Below are 22,464 nucleotides of genomic sequence, written 5' to 3' on the forward strand. Positions count from 1 at the left end.
GCAGAGGTCATGATCTCAGGGTCCTGGGATCGAGTCCCACATTGGGCTCTCTGCTTGGCAGGGAGCCTGCTTTCCTCCTCTCTCTCTGCCTGCCTCTCTGCCTACTTGTTATCTCTGTCAAATAAATAATTAAAATCTTAAAAAAAAAAAAGTGTTCAGTAAATTAGCTTACCACTGAGACACTGGTCTACTTGCAATTTGGTATCTTATTGGAGGCTCTTAGCATTGGCTTCTGTTGCTCAGGTATTAGACATTGAGCATTGACTATATCAGCCTTAGTGACATGAATACTATGGGCCATCCATAGCCCCTATGTCTGTTACTTGGGTTAATTCAGTCTTGATCACATCAGGCAAGGCCTTTCTGGAGGAAAGAAAGTGGTTGACACCTGATAAAGACATGTCCAGTCGGTTGCTTGGACCTATTCCACAGTTGATCATTTCTGTTGGGCATTTATGTGCAATCCAAAAATTGTCACATTTTGTGCCCACTCCTCTAAATCCAGCATTGGCCTCTTGGATATTCTTATATTCAGTTTTCTAATATTGCAACTTCAAGGCCTCTAATGAGATAGGTCATGTACCACTTCATGAAAGTGCATGTATGTCTTAATTTTGGGCCACTTTACTTTCTCCACAAAGTGAATAGCAACTGTTCCGCTTGAATCCCTGCCTTTGGGAGTATCTCTCTTCACTGTCATCTTTCAAAGATCCACCTGAGTGGGCCTACATGTAGTTAGGTAGCGGTCCGTTTTGGCTTATAGTCGCAAACCAAGCTGATTTACCTATGAACCAAGTTTAGATGTCTTCCTCTTCCTCTAGTTGGTGATCGAGAATGTCTCATGAGATAATACGTGTGAATGCTCTGGACTAGCCCAAACCTGATACCTGAAATTGTTTCCGCCTTATGATGAGTTATTGCCTCACTTAAAACTTTCTAGTCTTCTGTGCCACCTGATGAATGGGATTGAGCAATATTCCCAAGTGTGTTTTCCAAAACTTGGAGGCTTACCAAGAGCTGCTAATGGTAGGAGTTGCACAGTGCAGTAACTTTACTTTGAAGGAGCTATTCCAGAATGCTCTCGATCACCAGACCCCTAAAATCTTGATCAGTGTGGCAGGTCCCTAAACCTCTGAGGTGTATCTCTCACATTCTGGGATGCATTTATTTTACCAAGGCATCTGTAATTGCCAATATTACCAGGTTTGATAAATATCGAATATGTATATTGGGCAGTGTGATGTTCTGCAGAATGTCCAGATGATTCAATTCCCATTGAACTACATTTTGACAGAAAGGGGAATTAAGTTGACTCCTCAAGACCACAAATGTATATGGCTGGTCCCAAGCGAAAACAAACTGCTTCTAATTTTTCTTTCTGATGGATACTAAATGATTGCATTCGTAGAGATTCCTGGCTGGCATAAAATTATCCTGTAACCAGGGATGTGTTCATCTGTTCTACCAAAGATAACATATCTGCTATAGCAGCTGTACTTGGGACTGCTACTTGATTAGGTGTGCAGTGGTCTACTCTATTTCTGTATTTCACTGGGCTTCTTGGAGGAGCCTCGTTGGTGAATTGAATAGGGCAAGATGGCACCACCATTACTAAAAGAAGTCTCTGAAAGTGGCACTGATCACATCTCCCTCCAGGATATAATACTGTTGATTCCTGTCTTGACTGAAGAGAGAAGTTTCAGGTACTTCCATTTGATTTTTTCTACTCTACTAGGTGTTGCTTTCTAGGAATCAGTAGGAAGTTTCTGAACTGTTATGCATATCCCTTTAATAAACATTTTGGAACTGAGAAATTATTACCAGATGTGCTCATAGGCATATTGGATACACTGAAATGGATCTGGGTCAGTTTTCTTTTACTCTGTGAGCCCCATGTACTGACTCTAACAGGAGAGCATAAGGACTCTTGGGGTCCCTGCTTCTCAGTGTCACCTCATATTCTAAGTAGGCAGCTTCTTTGGAAATCCCTGGTTATTCTTTCTCCAGTGTATGGTTATGTGAATTGGGAGCCATAGGCCCCTTTCAGATGGACTACGGAGAGTGCAAATACTATGCTTATTTTCATTCTCTAGTACTTCCAGTTTTTGCCATTGGGAACTCAGTCAGTTGATCCTATGTCCTTTTGACATACCTCCTCATTGTGTTTTGTTGCTGTTTGTTTTTCATTTTCCTACTTTATGGCACTTTGTGCTTCAGGCTTCCCTTGTCTGTTTCCTTCCCCAATCATAGAATCAGCCATTCCTCCAAGGAGACCTGTGTGCATGCATGTACTTTGGAATGGTATCAGGAACTAAGATTTAATTACTAGTTGTACTTTTTAACTGGAGTATCATTGCTTGTAGGTCCTCTCAGCTAATGAAGCAAGGAAATACATGTGTTTTTACTAGTTCCCTTATATGCACATATCTAGAAGTAATTCCCTATGTAATCATCTGTATATTAAGCTAAACATGAATTCATACTGACGTCTCTGACTCCAATCCATTGCCATGTGGGTTTTACGTGCTTCTTCCACATGCTTATTTGTGAACTTTGACTGCAATAATAGGGGACCTGGCTCCCAGAACCTATTTTCTTAATTGTTCTGATCCAGTATATACGTATGTGTGTGTGTCTGTGTGTGTGTCTTCTACTGGAATTAACTCCTACTCCCATGGGAGCCACTTTTATCAATTAAAGTACAGTGCTTATGTATAATCTCTTTTGCCACTAGTTTTACAGACTTATTGCCAGAATTGCCTAGAGCAGCATGCTTTTCCAGATCCCTCTCACTGAGGTTTTATTTTACGTTTGTTACACAGATTGTTGCATCACAGTCTGTATTCCATACTGGGATTCCCCTAATACCTTCAATGACTTTGAAAATTTTACATACCTTAAGGTGTACTCTTTGTGCTGTGGAGTTTGATAGGTTTTTGACAAATGCATAATGTCATGTATCTACTATTGGTGTATCTTATGGACTGATTTCATAATTCTAAAATTCTGTGGTTCACTTACTTAACCCTCCTGCTCGTCTTCCTGAACCTATGAAAGCCACTGATCTTTTCACTGTTATACTTTAGCCTTTTCTACAATGTCAAATAACTGAAATTGGAGTATGTAGTCTTTACAGATTCTTCTCAAATTGTTTCACTTAACATTTTGCAGTTAGTATTCATCCAGGCATTTTCATAGTTTGATAGCTCATTTCTTATCACTGAATAATATTCCATTGTATGGGTCTACCACTATTTGAGCATTTAACCTATTCTGGGAAATTTGGTTGCTTCTGGTTCTTGATAATGGATAAACCTACTATAGATACTCATGTGCAGGGTTTTGTATGGTCATGTTTACCCCAAATCATTTGAATAAACACCTAGATATGAGGTTGTTGGATCATATGCTAAGCCTATGTCCGGTTTAATAAGAAACTGCCAAACTGTCTTCCAAAGTGGCTCTACCATTTTTGCATTCCCACCAGGAAATGAATGAATTCCTGTTATTTTATGCACTTGCCAGCAATTAGTATCGGTGGATTTTTGGATTTTGGCTAATCTGTGTGTCGTGGTAACTCACTGCTTTAATTCATAATTCCTTAATGACAAATGTCCATCTTTTCCATATTTTTGTCATCTATATTTCTTCAGAAAGATAGCTGGATTTTATTTTTTGGGCTGGGTTTTAAGAGTTCTTCATGTATTAGATACAAGCAATTTATCAAATGTGTGTCTTGCAAATATTTGCTCCCACTGTTTTGTGTTTTTATTTAAAGTGTCCAAGAGGGAATTTTTTAAAAAAAGACTTTAAGTAATATCTACACCCAGTATGGGGCTTGAACTCAAAACCCTGAGATCAAGAGTCACGTGTTCTACCCATTGAGCCAGCCAGGTGCCCCAAGAGAATTTAATAAAGTCCAATTTATTTTTTTCTTTCATGGATCATGCTATTGCTACTATATCTGAAAACTCATTGCCAGGCCAAGGCCATCTAGATATTCTCCTATGTTTTCATCTAAATTTTATTGTCTGACATTTTACATTTAGATCAATGGTCTTTTTTCTATCTTTGTGAGATAGGAGGTCTGTATAAATTTTCTTTCATATGTGGATGCCCACTTGTTTCAGCACCATTTGTTGAAAGGACTATCCTTTCTGTATTGGCTTGCCTTTGTTCTTTTGTCAAAGGGCAATGGACTGTATTTGGGTGGGGTCTACTTCTGAGCCACATATCCTAATGATAAATGTATCTTCTTGCCAATACCATGCTATCTTGATTATTGCAGCTGGGTAATGATCCTTGAAATTGCGTACTGTTCCTTAATTCTGACTACTTTCTTCAATTCTGTGTTGGTGATTCTAGACCTTTTCCCTTTCAGAAAACATACTTGAGAATCTGTTTGTCAATATTACCAAAGAGCTTGTTGGGATTTTATTGTTCTCGTAAGAGAGTGGGGAAGGGCCAGATGGAGCTCGAGTTGTGGAAATGACTTTCTCCCAGGTGGATAAGGTGGGAAAGTCGGATAGTCTCTCCCTCTGTGGAGTGCACCTTTGTAGTGGAGACTGCTCTGGGCACATGTCACAGTGGTTACTTTTACTCTTCTTCTGCCAGAGCCACACAAGGTCTTTGTTAGTTCCTCACTCTGAAAGCATGGTTGCGTTCCTGATAGTAAGGAATAAAGTTTCCTCTACTGATGCATCCCCAGGAGTCTGTCACTCTCAAGCTAGTTTCTAGGTTCTAGAATTCATCTAAATCACCATTTAAGTATTCTTAAATACTTAAGAATACCAGTTAATAGCTCCAGTGGCTTCTGCTCAGGTCAACAGATATTTCTGTAAGTTTCTACATTCAACTGTCTCTCCAGATGCAGAGTAGTTATTTGCCCTTTGAAAACAGTTCTGAGTCTAGAAAAGGTGATATTCACTTTTTAAAATCTTCTTCTTCTTTTTTTTTTTTTTAAATCTCCTTTTCTATAAGGATGGGAGTAATGATTTCTATGATCTTTTTCTGCAGGAGCTGAAACTAGACGTTCACATCACATAAGGTTTTTTTGTTTGTTCATTTTTGCCACTTCTTCTGGAAGTCACATTACAAGTTTGTTGCTATTTCACGGTGAGTCTCAGTTTTTCTTTAATCTTTCTATTCAGGAACGTTAATTTCTTTCTCTTGCCATCACAAATCTTCTGTGGAGGCCATCTGGTGAATTTTTCATTTTTGTACTATATTTTTAATTTAAATTTTCATTTGGATCTTTTTTGAATTTGCTCTTTAGTTACATGCTCTACTTGAGTCTTGTCATCAGCTTTTCCTTCAGTACTTTGAATATGACTTCCTTTAACTCTTTGGACATTAGAATGACTGCATTAAAGTTTGGGGCTGCTAACTTCTTCTTTTTTTTTTTTTTATAAGATTTTATTTATTTATTTGACAGAGAGAAATCACAAGTAGTTGGAGAGGCAGGCAGAGAGAGAGTGGGGGGGGAGCAGGCTCCCCGCTGAGCAGAGAGCCCGATGCGGGACTCGATCTCAGGACCCCAAGATCATGACCTGAGCCGAAGGCAGTGGCTTAACCCACTGAGCCACCCAGGTGTGGGGCTGCTAACTTCTATATCTAGTTTACTCCTTCTCATGGAGTGGTTTATTTTTTTCCATAAGTGTATGGGTCACACTTGCCTGTTTTGTTTTTGTTTTTGTTTGCCTATCCTGTAATGTTTTGTTAAACTAAACAGTTCAGATCGTATATTACAGAAATTTTATATTCTAATTTTACTTTTTCTTTTTTGTCTTGTTTTCTCTAACTAACCTGGACTTAAGCTATAGAATTTATGACCACTTCAGTGTGTAGTTGATGATGTCTCTGCTCAGATGTCTTATTTTTCCTGGCTTCCTAGAAGTCACCCAGCATCTGTATAGCTTATTGGTCAGCCAGTGGTTGAGGAATAAGTGGTGCTCAATTATGTTAAACCAGCAAATCTTCCTCCTCCTGCTCATCTTAGGGTGGGATGGGGAGCACATTCAGTGTTGTGCCAGTTCTCAAGTTGTCTTTAGCTTTACTTTTTTTTTTTCTTTTAGCTTATCAGTAATTATTCAGGTATAAATAACATGGTATTATATTAGTTTCAGGTATAGAGTGTAATGATTCAACAGTTCTATGTGCTTCAGGATAAGTGTACTCTTCATCCCCTTCATTTCCCCCATCCTCCTACCCATCTCCCCTGTGGCAACCACCAGTTTGTTCTCTACATTGAAGTCTGTTTTTTTTTTTTTTTTCTTTTTGTCTTTTTTACTTTAATTTTTGCTTTTTAAATTCTACCTCAAAAAAAGTTAAAAATAGAATTACCATATGATACAGTAATTCCACTACTGGGTAATTAACCAAAGAAAATGAAAATACTAATTTGAGAAGAGGTGCCTTCTACGCTCAATTCAGCTCTCTCGGATATGTTTTGCACATGTGCATACGTTTCCAGTCATGGACGTGTGGGAAGTTTCTCTCCTATGGTTGTTATTTGCAAGATCTTTCCTCTACATTTCTGGCTGGTTTCTTGGTCCAACCAGGACCACATCCTTAGGCTAGTAGATCTGTCAGTTACCCATTTTTATCCTCACAATGCTGTCTGCTGTCAAATTTTTGTCTGGAATTAGGTTCACTCTTTCTGGTAGAGAGAGCTACTCATGTCTTGGCTAGTTCTGCATTGCCAACACTGCCATTATAGTAAAATCTAGAGGCCGATACTTAATTTTTTTCCTGCTGTATATGTATTTGCTACATGAGTCAGGATATATTTGTGTATCCTAGGGGGGAAAAATCTGTGTATTCTATCTTGCCAAATTCTTAAGCATGCTGTTTTATATCCATGATTGATAGCAGAACACATTTCAATGAGATTTGGAGAGCTTTTCCACTGTCCAGTTTTGCTGCACACTTTTATGACACCATAATTCTCAAAACCTGATAGAGTTTATGTTCCAGCTTTATGTCAGATGTACTAATGTACTTTTAGAATACTGACTATTAAAGATTTTCAAAAGTAGTTTGTAAAATTGGGTATTTTGTGCCCCTTTATAGCTTTCCATGTATGTGAGCTGCATGGCATTGGAATATAGACCATTTAGAGTGTTGTGGATCTATCACATCTTTGCAATTCCAGGAAGGCAGGTCATGAAGGACTCTTGGTTTCTATACATGACAGTGGTAGGTGGAGGATCATAGCTACAGAATTTTACTCGAGTGAATTATACCTTGTTCCAAATTCAAAAGAATAAAAACAACCTACAAGTGACCCTGTCCAACATAATTTTTTTTTAATTAGGAAAATTTTTATTTGAACTTTCCCTAAATTTTAAATGATGCAGGAATAGAGATAGTAAAAATAAACTCCCATGTACTCACCGTGCACCTTCAGAAATCCTAAACTGTTGTTTAATTAAGACCTCCATCCATTGACCTTCATTCAGTTTGCTTCAATCCCACACTGGATACCAAATTTTGTAAACATTGTTCAGTATTGCCAAAGGATAATGCAGCTATGCTTCTATTTCTTCAAAATATTGTCCTAGCTTAAAAAAAAAGTACAGTTTTCAAAAACATTAGTTTCAGGTGTACGGCATGATGATTCATTTGTGTACATTGCAAAATGGTTACCACAGTAATTCTAGGTACACTTGTCACCTTACAAAGTTAATATATTGACTCATTCAGTGTATTACATTGTAATGTAATACAACATTCCTTGTTCAGTATATTACATTCCTGTGACTTACAACTGAAAGTTTGTACTTATTCCCTTCACCCATTTTATACTATCTCACCCCTCAGTAATTACCAATCTGTTCTCTGAATGGAGTCTGGGTTTTTTTTTTTTTTTTTTTTTTTTTTTTGGTTTTTAGATTCCACATAGAGAAGAAAACACATTTCTTCCTTGGTCGGCCTTCACATAGCATACTACCCTTAAGATCCATTCATAGTCTCACAAATGACAAGATTTCTTTGTATGGCTGATTAGTATTCCGTTGTGTATACATACACATCTTCATTCATCCATTGATGGGCACTTAGGTTTTTTCTCCCTATATTTTTGCTATTGTTACTAATACTTCAGTGAACATAGGGACATATCTTTGTGGAATAGTTTTTTCATTTTTGCATAGATGCTTGGTGTGGGATTCCTGGTTCATATGACTGTTCTTTTATTTTTTTGAGCTACTATGGAAAATAGTACTATTTTCTGTTTTTCATAGTAGCTGTATCAGCTTACATTTCCACCAACAGTGCATAAGGGTTTCCTTTTTTTCTGTGTCCTTTCCAACAACTACTACTTGTCTTTTTGATAATAGTCATTCTGACAGTGTAAGGTAATAGGTGGTTTTGATTTGCATTTCCCTGATTAATGGTGTCAGACATCTTTTCCTGTGTCTATTAGCTACCTGGAGGTCTTCTTTTTTTGGGTGGGTGGGGAGGGGGACAGAGAGTCCTTTCAGGTCCTCTGCCTTTTTAAAAAAATTGAGTTTTTTTTTTTTTCTGTTGAGTTGTTTACATTCTTTCTGTATTTTGGATATTAGCCCTTTTCTGGATATGATTTGCCTTTCATTTTGTTGATTTCCTTTGTTGTGTAGAGCTTTTTAGTGTAATGCAGTCCCAATACTTTATTCTTGCCTCTGGCTTCCAGTCAGATCCAATAGGTAGCTAAGACTGATGTCAAAGAGATTACCAACTGTGTTTTCTCATAGAGATTTTATACTTTCAGGTTTGTCTTCAAGTTTTTAATGCGTTTTGAGTTAATTTTTGTGTATGGTATGAGTGGGTCAGTTTCATTCTTTTGCATGTAGCCATCCAGTTTTCCCAGCATTTATTGGACTCTCATTTCCCCATTGTATATTCTTGGCTTTTTTTGGTCATAAGTGAATTGACCCCATATGCATGAGTTTATTTTTGGGTTCTATATTCTAGACCTATGTGTCTGTTTTTATGCCAATATCATACTCTTGATGACTATAGCTTTATAGTATTGTTTGAAATAGCCAAACTATGGAAAGAACCTACATGTCCATCAACAGATGAATGGATAAAGAAGATGTGGTATATATACACAATGGAATACTATGCAGCCATCAAAAGAAATGAAATCTTGCCATTTGCAATGACGTGGATGGAACAGAGGGTATCATGCTTAGCGAAGTAAGTCAATCAGAGAAAGAAAACTATCATATGATCTCCCTGATATGAGGGAGTGGAGATGCAACAGGGGGGGTTAAGGGGGTAGGAGAAGAATAAATGAAACAAGATGGGATTGGGAGGGAGACAAACCATAAGTGACTTGTAGTCTCACAAAACAAACTGAGGGTTGCTGGGGGGAGGGGGGTTGGGAGAGGGGGTGGGGTTATGGACATTGGGGAGGGTATGTGCTGGGGTGAGTGCTGTGAAGTGTGTAAACCTGGCGATTCACAGACCTGTACCTCTGGGGATAAAAATATATTATATGTTTATAAAAAATAAAAATAAATAAATTAAACATTCGGGTGCACGTGCCCCTTTGGATCACTACGTTTGTATCTTTAGGGTAAATACCCAATAGTGCAACATGGGGGCTTAAGTGGGTAGGAGAAGAATAAATGAAACAAGATGGGATTGGAAGGGAGACAAACCATAAGTGACTCTTAATCTCACAAAACAAACTGAGGGTTGCTGGGGGGAGAGGGTTTGGGAGAAGGGGGTGGGATTATGGACATTGGGGAGGGTATGTGCTTTGGTGAGTGCTGTGAAGTGTATAAACCTGGTGATTCACAGACCTGTACCCCTGGGGATAAAAATATATGTTTATAAAAAATAAAAAATTAATTAAAAAAATAAATTAATTTTAAAAAAAAGAAATCTGGGAATGTGAAACCTTGGATTTACTTTTTATCCTTCAACATTATTTTGGTTATTCAGGGGCTTCTGTGGTTTCCTAAAGGCTTTAGACCTATCTGTTCTCGTTCTGTGAAAATTTTTATTGGAATTTTGTTAGGAATTGCTTTGAACCTGTAGATTATTTGGGGGTACTGTGGGCCTTTTAACAATATTAATCTTTTTGATCCATGAGTATGGAAAATCTTTCATTTGTCTTCATTTTTTTTTTTTTTAAGATTTTATTTATTTATCAGAGAGTGAGGGGGGGAGAGAGCGAGCACAGGCAGGCAGAATGGCAGGCAGAGGCAGAGGGAGAAGCAGGCTCCCTGCTGAGCAAGGAGCCCGATGATGTGGGACTCGATCCCAGGACGATGGGATCATGACCTGAGCCGAAGGCAGCTGCTTAACCAACTGAGCCACCCAGGCTGAGCCACCCTGTCTTCAGTTTTTTTGATCAAGATCTGAAAGCTTTCAGCGTTTCACCTCTTTGGTTAAATTTATTCCTAGGTGTATTCTTTTTAATGCAATTGTAAACGGGTTTCTTGATGTCTCTTTCTGATAGTTCACTAGTGTGTAGAAAACACAACAGATTCTTGTATGTTGATCTTGTATCCTATAACTTAATCGATTCTAATAGTTTTGGGGGGAATTTTAAGGGTTGGTATATATGTGGTATCATCTGTAAATTATGACAGTCATACTTCTAATTGGTATGCCTTTTATTTCTTGCCTGATGGCTATGGCTAGGACTTCAATATTAAGTTGAATAAAAGTGGCAAGAGTCGGAATTCTTGTCTTGATCGTGATCTTAGAGGAAAAGTTCTCAGTATTTCACCATTGAGTATGATGTTAGCTGCGGGTTTGTTATATATGGCTTTATTATGTTGAGATATGTTTCCTCTATGGCCATTTTTATCTCTTTTATCCTATATGGGCTTTGAATTTTATTAAAACTTCATCTTTTTTTTAAAGATTTTATTATTTCACAGAGAGCAAGAGGGAGCATGAGTGGGAGGAGAGGCAGAGGGAAGAACTGAGTGGGGAGCCAGATGCCATGTGGGGCTGTATCCGAGGACCCTGAGATCGTGACCTGAACTGAAGTCATACTTAACTGACTCAGCCACCCAGGCGCCCCTTCTGCATGTATTGAGTTGATGATAAGTTTTTTTCTTTTATTTTGTCAATGTGGTGTGTCATGTTGACTTGCAGGTAATGGGCCATGCTTGCATCCTTGAAATAAATTTCATTTGATCATGGTGTATGGTTTGTTTAATGTATGGTTGAATTTATTGAGGAATTTTGTTTCTTTGTTCATCAGGGATGATGACTTCCTGTCACTTTTTTTGGTGGGGCAATGTGGTGTGTGCATGTCTGATTTTTGGTATTGGGGTAATACTGTCCTCGTGAAATGAATTTGTAAGATTCGTTTCCACTTAAATATTTTGGAAGATTGAGAAAGATAGGTATGAATGCTGCGCTGAAGGTTTGATGGAATTCACCAGGTAGCTGCCTGGTTCTGGACTTCAGTTTCTTGGGAAGTTTTTGTCTAGTAATTAAATCAGTAATCACTCTTCACATTCTCATTTTGATTCAGTCTTGGAAGCTTGTAAATTTCTAGGAATCTACCTTTTTTTTTTTTTTTTTTTGTAGATTGCTCAATTTGGGGTATAATTGTTCATAGTTTGATTTTTTTTTTTTTTTTTTTTTTTTTTTTTGTATTTATGTAGTGCCAGTTTTAACTTATCTGAACCTTTTTGTCTGGGGGAGGCTAGCTAAAGGTTGGCCATTTTGGTGTATCTTTTCAAAGAAGCAGCTTAGTTTCATGGATATTTTATCTTTTTAGTATATATTTCATTACTTCTGATTTTACTTTTTCCCCCCTCTACTATCTTTGGGCCTCATTCATCTTTTTTTCTACTTCCTTTAAGTGTAAAATTAAAATATTTCTCCTATTTCTTTTGTAGGCCTATATTGCTATGAACTTCTCTATTACAACTGTTTCTGTGTGTTCCATAGTTTGGTTTGTGTTTCCTGCTTTCATTTGTCTCTAGATAATTTTTTCCCTTTTGTTTCTTCTGTGATCCAGTAGTTGTTCAGTAGCCTGTTTAATCTCCACATTTGTGGTTTTTCCAGTTTTCTTATGTGTATAGTTTGATACCATTATCATCTAGAAAGATGCTTGAGGTGATTTCAATCTTCTTGAATATGATTTCTTTATGGCCTAACATGGATCTGTCCTGCAGAATGTTCTACGTATACTTAAATTATATTCTGCTTTTGGATGAAATATTCTATATATCCATTAATTCCATCTGGCCTCATGTGTCATTTAAGGCTGATGTTTCCCGATTGATTTTCTGTCTGGATGATGTATTTATTTTGTAAGTGGGGTGTTGAAATCCCCCAATAGTCTTGTATTGCTACTTCTCCCATTAGTTCTGTTAGTACTTTATATATTTTGATACTCATGTGTTGGGTACATGTTTGTTTATATATGTTCCATCTTCTTTCTGGATTGACCCTTTTTTTCTTATGTGGTGGCCCTTTTTGTCTATTACTGTATTTGTTTTAAATTCTATGTTGTGTGGTGAATATAGCTACCCTGGGTTTCTTTTAGTTTCCATTTGCATAAGCTGTTTTCCAATTCCTTTATTTTCAGTCTGTGTGTTCTTTTGTTCTTAAGTGATTCCCTTGTAGGTGGCATATAGATGGGTCTTGTGTGTGTTAATCCACAATCCAGGTATTGTCTTTTGATTGGAGAATTAAGTCCTTTTACATTTAATTTATTGATAGGTATGTAATTATTGTCATTTTGCTAATTGTTTTCTGTTTTTATAGTTATCCATATCTTTTTCTCTTTGCTTGTCTGCTTTGATAACTTTCTTGAGCGTTATGTTTAAATTCCTGGGTTTTTTTTTTAATGTATTTTCTAAGGTTTTTGTTTGGAGTACTCCGAGGTTCACATATATTGTTCTTTGTATATTAGAGTCTATTTTAAGTTGATAGCAACTTAATTTTGAACATCTTCAAAACCATGCATTTTTATTGCCCACTTTAGCCACTTTTTGCTGATGTCACTTTTTACATTTTTATCTATCCCTTCAGGTTATACTTAATTTTACAATTTTTTCCTTTAACTTTAGGAGCTTCCTAGGTTATTAATCCACTATCTTTCCTCTATATTTACCTTTCCAGTGAGATTTTTATTTTTTACATTACTAGTGCTATTTCTTCCCAGCTTAATGAAGCACCTTTAATATTTTTTAGTAAGGCAGGTTTAATAGTGATGGACTTTTATTTATTTATTTTTATTTATTATTATTATTATTTTTTTGCTTGTCTGGGAAACTCTTGATCTCTCCCTCAAATCTGAGAGATAAACTTGCAGAGTAGAATATTCTTGGTTGGAAAATGTTTCCTTTTAGCACTTTGAATATGTTCTGCCACACCCTTCTGATCTGCAAAGTTGTTGCCAAGAAATTTGATAGCATTATGGGATTTCTCTTGTATATAACAATTTGTTTTTCTCTCACTACTTTTAAAGTTATCTTTAACTTTTGACATTTTAATTATAATGTGTCTTCATGTGGCTGTCCTTGCATTTACCTTATTTCGAACTCTCTGGTCTCTGGACCTGGATGGATGTTGCCTTCACCAGGTTAAAACTTTTCCGTTATTATTTCTTCAAGTTCTCTCCTTTATTTCTTGCTTCTCCTTCTGGGACCCCTGTAATACAAACGTTATGCTACTTAACTTAGGGAACCTCTTAAACATTATCTTCATTTTTGTAAGACTTTCTTTTTGTTGCTCAGAGTTCCATCGCTTTGTCTTCTAGCTTATAGAGATGAGCCATTCTTTTTTACGCAGTCTATTTAACACCTCTAGTATATTTTTCACTTTAAAATATTCTTCAGCTCTGACTTCTGTTTGGTACTTAATTGTTTTCCATTGCTTTAAGTTCTTACTGTGTTCATCCCTTCCTCTCCCTAGTTCAGTGAGCATCTTTGTGACCATTACTTCAAATTCATTATCAGGTTGATTACTTCTCTTCCTATCATCTATGTTTTTTAAATTTTGTCTTATTCTTTTGTTGCAGATGTTTTGTTTCCTTATTTTGGTTAACTCTGTGTTTCTAAGACAACTGCTTCTGTCTTGGAGTGTCTTGGTAGGAGATGATCCTTCTTGCTCAAACTTGCTTATCTCTTGAACCTTTGTGATTGTCTAAATTGCTTGACTTATTCTTGATATGCCTCAATTTTTGAAGATAGACCACAACCTGTCCTTGATCCAAGGGGAGAGATCTCTTGTAGCACCTAGTTTCAGAGTGATGATAAGCCATACCCTCAGGCAGCAGCTTTTAAAGTATGTAAATATTTTTTTGTGGCACAGGCAGCAATAGTAATCCCTGTGCGCTTCCAGACCAGGAGATTTGGATGTGTTCCCTGGATGACTGGCAAAAAGTGGGTCTCCAGAAACTTTTTCTAGAAAGTGTGCTCAAGCTGTAGGTGAAACCAAGGGTATGTACAAGGATGGTATCTCCTTGCTTAAATTCCTTGGAAGTGCCTCCTTGGTCTCAAGATACGTGGAAACCTGAATCCTCAGGTAGAAGCTCTGGGCCAGTTAAATAAGCCTTTTTCACAAGAAGACTGGGGTTGTGTTTTATTCTACTGTCCGTGCAGGGCCCTGGGGTTTTGGCTTGCCAAGTACTATCTTTATGATTATTATAGTCCTTTGGAGCTCAGGCACACCAGCTGTCTTGGCCACCAAGACCAGGAGAGAAAAGGGTGTCCCCTGTGTGGATTGTGTGTGTTTGCTGGCTTTAGCTGGACAGTTGGAGAGTGCAGGATGTTTAACAGTCTTAATCTCTTTGGAAAGGCAGGGAGGTGGATGATTACCCTCACCCACCCTGGGCTTCAGCAGTGCAGTGACAGAGTGCCTTTTCTGTACAGAAGCCCTGGCTTAGGCTGGAGGTGGGAGAAAGCCAGAACCACTTGACTTTACCAGTGCTAGATAGGGAGCGGGGGAGTATGGTGACTTTGTGCTCTTCTGCCTTAGCAGGTGTGGGGGGCTGCTTGCCCCAGCCTACCACAGCAAGGCAACAGGAGATGCATCTGAGCTCCCCTGCCTGTGCTAGCCGACTCTGGAGAATGCAGCCATTGTGTCTGGCAGCACCTCCTTCTCCAGGGAGCGTCTTAGCTGTCTGCTGCCCCTCCAGCCCATACCACTAGATCAGCAAGCAAGACTCATTTATATATAGTAGAAGTATTTTTCAGACTGCTGTTTTTACCACTCCTTCCTCACCCACGGATGTGTGAGCCCACACATGAACCCTCAAAGAGAGGAATGGTTCCTCTTGTACTATGGATCCCTGGACTTCAGCCCCATTGGTTTCCCAAGCCTAATTTTCTGGGGACTCCCCTCTCTGATACAGGCAGGTCCCAGGGCCTGGAATGCTCAGTGTGGTGGGCGCCAATCCCTCACTCCTCCGGGAGAAAGTCTTTCTGGCGAGATCCTTTCCTATTGTGGGTTGCTGTGCTGAGGGTAGAGTTTTTTTTGTTGTTGTGTTTTTATTTTATTTTATTTTATTTATTTATGTATTTTGTGAGATTGTTTCTGCCTCTCTATCTTGAAGTGGTCCTTTTTTCCCTTTGTTGTAGAGAGAAGTTTTTGTAGTTTCAGATCTTACTCAAAAGAAAAGGATCCTTATGTAGCTATAGACTGGTGTGTCCGATGGGAGGATTGAGTTCAGGATCTTCCTATGCTGCCATTTTGGACCCCCTTTCAATAACTTAACATCATCAAATAAGTAGTCCTTATTCAAACTTTAAATTCCCCTATGTATCATAAGTTTTAAATAATGTGTATGAACTAGGTCTGAAATTTTAGAATTTTGCCTTGTTGATGAAACAAGGCCACTTGTCCTACAGAATTTCAGTCTGGATTTTGAGGATTGTATCCCCCATTGTTATATTTAGCATGTTCCTCTGGTGTATTTAATATGTTCCTCTGGTCTCTGTATCTTCTGCAAATTGAGAATTGAGTGATCAGATTTAGGTAAATATATTTTTTAAGGCAGTGCTACTTGATAAATGATTTTTCCCCCCCAACGTTTTGGCAGTTGCTGTCTGGATGTCTCTCTTTTATTAGCTGTTAATGGTCCATGACTTGATCCATTAATTCATTAAAAGTTACAAAATGGGGCTGGGTCTAAAATTAGATGTATATATAGTTGTGTGTAAAGATCTATTTCTGAAATATACCTCTAAGTGGAATTTTTAGAAACCCAGTGGAATACTTTGTATAGGAAATGCAGGATGAATTCAAAATGTTACACATCATGAAAAAGCCATAAACAAAAACAGGCTCTGGAATGTCATAAGAAAATATACCCAAGGCAGTATTCCCAAATAGTTAATATTCTCAAACTTAAAGTTTGAGGTCCTTTGTACAAAAGATATAACCAGATACATTGTCAGTATAGTTTTTAAAAATACCATAATGGTCTGTCAAAAAGTTACACATGCTTATTAAAAAAAAGAGACAAATAAGAAAAAGTGGGGGGGGGGGGAAATGAGGTGATTCCATTGCCTGGAGAGAACCAATGTCCAAGTGATTTCAAGTGTGTTGATGTTATTGTTTTCTCTTCCAAAGTTTATAGAACCATAAACAGTGATACCTAAACTGAAAAATAGAAACACAAATAATGTTTAAAGTGCTTTAGTGAGCTTTTGTGCATTTTTTGTGTTAAAATACAAATAACATACAATTTGTCATTGTAACTATCTCAAAGGGTACAACTCAGTAATATTCATGGTGTTGTACAACAACCATTGCTATCTAAACCCAGAATTTATGACCCCAGGCAAAGACCTTGTGACTGTCATAGCACTGACTAGACTAGAAATTATGGTACACTTTAAACTGAGTTTCTTTAAAGATTTGTTTTAGAGAGTATGAGTGAGAGAGGAAGAGAGGGAGAGAGAACCTCCAGGAGACCTCCCCACTGAACCTGGAGCCTGATAGGGGGCTCTACCTCAAAACTCATGAGATCATGACCTGAGTCAAAATCACCAGTTTTGTGCTTAACTGACTGAGGCACCCGGGTGCCCCTTAAATTGAGTTTTAAATTATATCTCAGTGGTTTTTTAAAAAAGGAGACAGCGGAAAATAGAAGGAAAAAGCCTTGGCTTCATGGAGCTTGCATTCTAGTGACAATCTTAAAAAAAAGACCTTTAGAAATGAGGGGGGAAAAAAAAGCATATTGCCCATAGGAGGGAAAGGACATGCACCTACTGTTCCTGTGGCATCCCTTAGATTCCTTCAGTGTATTCTCAAATTTATGGTACCTGACCCTTGATTCTCATGAAGAACTAGCCATCCAAACCTGTGGTGGGGGGCAGAAGATCATGTATTTTCCTGTAGGTGAACAAGTACTTCAATTACAAAACTGCAGGATAAATTTTAAAAATCTGCATCCTACAAAGTGATGGAATTTTAGATCTGGAAACAATCTTAGAGAAGATAAAACTCCTAGTCATTTTACAAGTAGGCCACTGATACTCATGGTAGGTAGATCAAGCATTTAGTCATAACCAACCGAGAGCTATCTGAATCTATAAAGCGGATATGCCTAAGGCAGTGCTATTGTGGTTTATTTTTGCCTCCACCCCCACCCCCCACCTCCAAAGCATTGTCTGACAGCTCACTGATTCAAATCCTTTATTTGTAAAATAAGCTTTACTTTCTCTCCTAGGAAGGTTGCCTGTTGGCTTAACATAGCATCTCAGACACTTTCAGTTGATCTTCTTGGTGTCACTTTGATAGTCAACAGCAAAACTGCGTAAGGAGAGCCTGAATAAGAAAGATGACTTAGTGAAATCTGATCGGGCTCAGGGGTGACAACCTCAGGGTGTGGATGTGTGTGGGGGGCAGTATGTAGTAGGAAAGACATATATTTTTGTCCCATTCACTCAGTAAAATCTGTAGCTATAGAGAATAGATGTCTGAGTGGGAACCTCTTGTTCTCAGAAGTCTAGTTAGTGGCAGAGTAGAGATGGTCTTCTAGAGCTCAGTGGTGTCTACCTTTGACAAAAGTCCTTTCCAATAGACTAACCCTCCCTCATGCCTCAGTCTAATCAAACACAACTAAGTGTTTCTTTGTCAGTTCAAACCCGTGCCAAATGGTAGGGTCCTATTACTGAAAGTAGATTTCATTCACCTTGCAAAGTGTGGTTCGTGAACGGAGGGAAGGCAGGGTAAGAAGATGAGTCTGAATCTATCAGTACATTAACTGAATCCAATTCCAAGAAGACCACTGGGATGATTCAGGGTTAGTCCCAGAGAGGCTAAGAGCAGATTTGCCATGGATCAGTTTGGGCAGAAAAGAGTCTGCCAAAGTTTTTATCTGAGGCTAGTACTTTAGGACAGAGGAATAAAAATATAAAGTTGTCTTTGTGCCCATCACATAGGTGTTCAGCGTACTACTTAATTTGAAATCCTGGAAAGTCACAAGTGAAGAACGAGGTGGAAGGTAGAGGCGGTAAAGTGAGGAGTCCACAATTAGTGCTGCGAACAAACCCCTTTCTTCCAGTGTGTGCTGAATGTGGGGTCTGGGTGGCTGGCATAATTTGAGGAGAGCAATTTGGAGTCTTGATATTTTATCATCTAAGCATCATAACAGCTTTGAGAACTAGGTGAGACCTATGTTACTACCCTTATTTTGGATGAGGTGGTTAGCTTTTGTAGGATCATTGATACATTCACTCAGGAGGATGACTTGGTTTAAATGGAGGGAATAGTCGGATCTGTTTGTCAGCCAGTTGGCCTGCCATCGACACCACATCGTCTCCATGCCCATTATGGGGCCACCTTTCTTTCCTATCAGTAGGGCCGATCCTATAATCAAACATACTGCCATTGCCTACTCTTTGCTGTATAGACCTCAGTCCTAGAATTTGCGTGAAGATATCCATCACTCTGATGGTTAGAACATAAACCTGATTTGGGGGAAAGGATTTGTGGTTAATGAATTGTCTGAAGGGTTTTATGTGTCACTCTCCCACTCACTGCTTTGCATGGTAGTGGTTCTTTTCCCATTAAAAGGCTTTTCTCATTTGAACTGTTTTATGAATAGAGGGCTCTTTCATTTTTCACAGCCGATTTCCTTTTATTGTCTTTATTGCAATTTAACAGGGAGACAAATGACACAGCAAACAGAGACGAGGCAGACAGCCCTGCCTTTCCTTTATGTATTTTTATTAACCTTTGTCAGCTCCTAGCTCAGGTTGTGGGATGTAGGCCTTTAGTACAGTCATAAACGAACAGCCAGATCTGAAGCACTGTGGAAAAGCTCTCTAATGGGGAAGAATGGTCCCTGAAATAATACTTGTTTTTAAAAACTGTCTGAACTTACAATGACCATAATAGGACGAGCAATCTCGTATCAAATTTTAAAACTAAGAATAGAGGTCTGTGGACAGAAAGAAACTTCAGTGTCAGCTATGTGCTAGAGGATCTAAGTTTTCTCTTAAAGGAATGCATTACTGTGATAAACATTTTAAAAGACAGGGGTGTATATAATAAAATATGAAAATTATCTTGATTTCCCTCTTCCCTCCCTAACAACCCTCCAAACACCACTGGCCTTGTAAGAGGCTTCATAAGAACTCAATCTGTATATGTTAATATGTATTTATAGTTTCTTATTTTGACAAAAACTGGCTCAAAAGTCTAGTCCACCTATGATTCAATGACCTTCTATTTTAACATGCTTTGAAAGGTTTATTATTGCCACGTTATTGAAAACATTTTTTTTTTTTTTTTTTAGCATTTCCCTCTTGATGTAGAGACTTAATTTTGTTATCACAGGTAAAACTGGAGTGAACATCATTAGGCATACATGTGCCCATAGGATACACTTCTCAGAGTCTAATTCCAATGTTGAAGGATCTGTGCATTTGTTTTGGTGGACACAGATTCCCTTCCGGCAGTCCTCCCACTTCATCTGCCCACCATAGGGAGTGCAGCAGCGACTCCAGGCTCTTTGCATGTTACTTTTTTAGTTCTCAGAAGACTCTAACAAAAAAGAACTAATCCTTATTTTCATCAACTGAGAATTACAAGCTTCAGAGATGGAAAGTAAACTTGCCCAAAGTTACACGACTACAAAGGATGAGCTTTGTTCATGACCCAGTCCCATGCTGTGTCCATAGTCGGGACTTTTCAGATTCAACATCCCTGTCTGGCTTTGCCCTCAGGTGGTTTTAGGTCTGGCTCAGGGGTGACCAACAACTCCTCGGCTCCATTTTCCTTTTCTGTAAAATCTTGTTGGATTGCATGATTTTAAGGACCCCTTTAGCTTTAAGTTTTGAGCTTAGTTTGGGGTAGATCTTACGGATGTCCTATACAAATAGTCTAATTCTAATAGTAGCAATAATATCACTTATAAAGAGTATTGAATGTATCATTTTGGCTAGATTTCCATCTTGTTTCTTCTACTTACACCTTCATTTTTCAAAGGGAGAAGGACTTGAACTAGGGTTGACTTAAATGATCTCAGTAATGTTAATATTGTAAGTAAACTTACTCAGCATTTGTGTGCCAAGCACTACTCACCCTTTTTTTTTTTTAATGTTCACGGGCATTATTTTATGCTGCTGTCCCTGCATTGCAGTGATGATGGATTGTTTCTATTCTCTAGATGAGAATAGAAAGGTCTTACAGTGCATACTGAGTTTTTGAACTGAAGTTGTCATACCTGAGACCAGTCTTGGAAGAATTGCTGCTTTTCTTGGTGGGTATATCTAGGAGGAAAAGGAATAAAAGTGATTCCTCTTTCTGGCATGATGAAGAAAAAGTTAAAAACAAACAAACAAAACGATGCATTTTCTAGATAACTGAAGTTTATTCTCTTTGGGCTCAAAAGGGAAAACTTTAACAACTGAAGATAAAAATTTTTTAGAACATGTTAGACGTTTTTCTTTTCACATTCAACTTAAAACTTTCTGGGGCACCTGGGTGGCTCAGTTGGTTAAGTCTCTGCCTTTGGCTCAGGTTATGATCTCGGGGTCCTGGGATCGGGCCGCGCATTGGGCTCTCTGCTCGGCAGGGAGCCTTCTTCCCCCTCCCCACTCTCTAGCTGCCTCTCTGCCTCCTTGTGATCTCTATCAAATAAATAAACAAAATCTTAAAAAAAAAAAACAAAAGCAAAAAAAAACCTTTCTTGTGACAGGATCATTTTGAAAGTATTATTTTGATTCTTGTACCTGGGAGTAATTAAACTGAATAATTTGCCCCCCACCAAATGACTTAAAATTGCCATGCATTTTGAATGTTTGAGCCTCTTTTTCATAGTAGGTTTCTCTTGCCTCAGTGTCAAGCCTCTAGGTATGGAGAAGGTATGGCCGAAAGGAGAGGGTGTGTCCCTTAGTCATAGGGGACCATAGAACTCCTCATTCAAACCAGGACACTCTAGAGTGTCCATGGGACATGACTTCTAATTAAGCAGGACAATGGAACAAAATGCAGCTGCCTCAGACTAGGGAGTATGGTCACTTGACTTTGAACCAAGTCCAAGTTCTGGCCCAGTTACTTGCTAGTTAAAGAGTCTTGCTCCAAGTCCTTTAGATGGTCTGAACCGCAGTTTTCTCACTTGCAAATTGGGTGACAATAATGCCAGGTTGTTCTAAGGATTAGAGTAATTGTGCGGAATTCCTGGCATACAGTAGGTAACTTCTGATAGCAGCTGCCTCACGGGCTTGTTGAGAGAATGAGAATCGATAACTTAGTAAAGTGCTTAGCACATAACCACTCACGGCCTGTTCGAGTGATGATTGTTGAGGCTCTTTACATTCTCTGCTGCTCTGACTGTGCCTACATCTGACTGCTTCTTCTTGTACCTCCCTCTTAGCTATTTCTAATCTGACGTGGGCTGGGAAATGAGATAACCAATTTATTAGTATTCTGGAAAGCTGTCACTTCTGAAGAACAGGCACATATTTTTACTGTGTGAGTTTTCATCTTCACCGGTTGAAGTATCACTTTGTGTCTGTGACCTGAACGATAAATGTCACTTGGTAATTGAGCACTCGCTAAAGCTGCTCGGTGATTCTTGGTGTTAGAAGAGTGTAGGCTGGTTCGTGGGTGGTTTTTAGGTATCAAGGTAGTTTAATTCAGTAAAGTTTGGTGTCCTCCACCTTGCAAGGAGGGAGACCTGCTCTTCAAAGTATCCACTCCAGAGTGAAAGGGGATAAAATAGAACTTCTAGAGCATTTGACAATGATGTAAATGCTTCCAGAGTGACAAGGGCTGAACAATGTAATTTCTTGCTTCCCTGAAACACAAGATGTATTTATTGAGAGAGAAGTGAATTTAGTTTTCCTTTTCATGTAAGGGAAAAGAATTATGGTAATGTATAACATGCTTGTGCAGTACAAAGGGATATATAAGGTGAATTAAATGATGTTGTAATTTAACAATTTCTTTTTTTATTACTTATTTATTCTTATTGTGTTATGTTAGTCACCATACAGTACATCATTCGTCATTGATGTAGTGTTCTATGACTCATTGTTT

This window comes from Mustela nigripes, chromosome 8 (assembly GCF_022355385.1).
Source record: "Mustela nigripes isolate SB6536 chromosome 8, MUSNIG.SB6536, whole genome shotgun sequence".
Classification (NCBI taxonomy): domain Eukaryota; kingdom Metazoa; phylum Chordata; class Mammalia; order Carnivora; family Mustelidae; genus Mustela; species Mustela nigripes.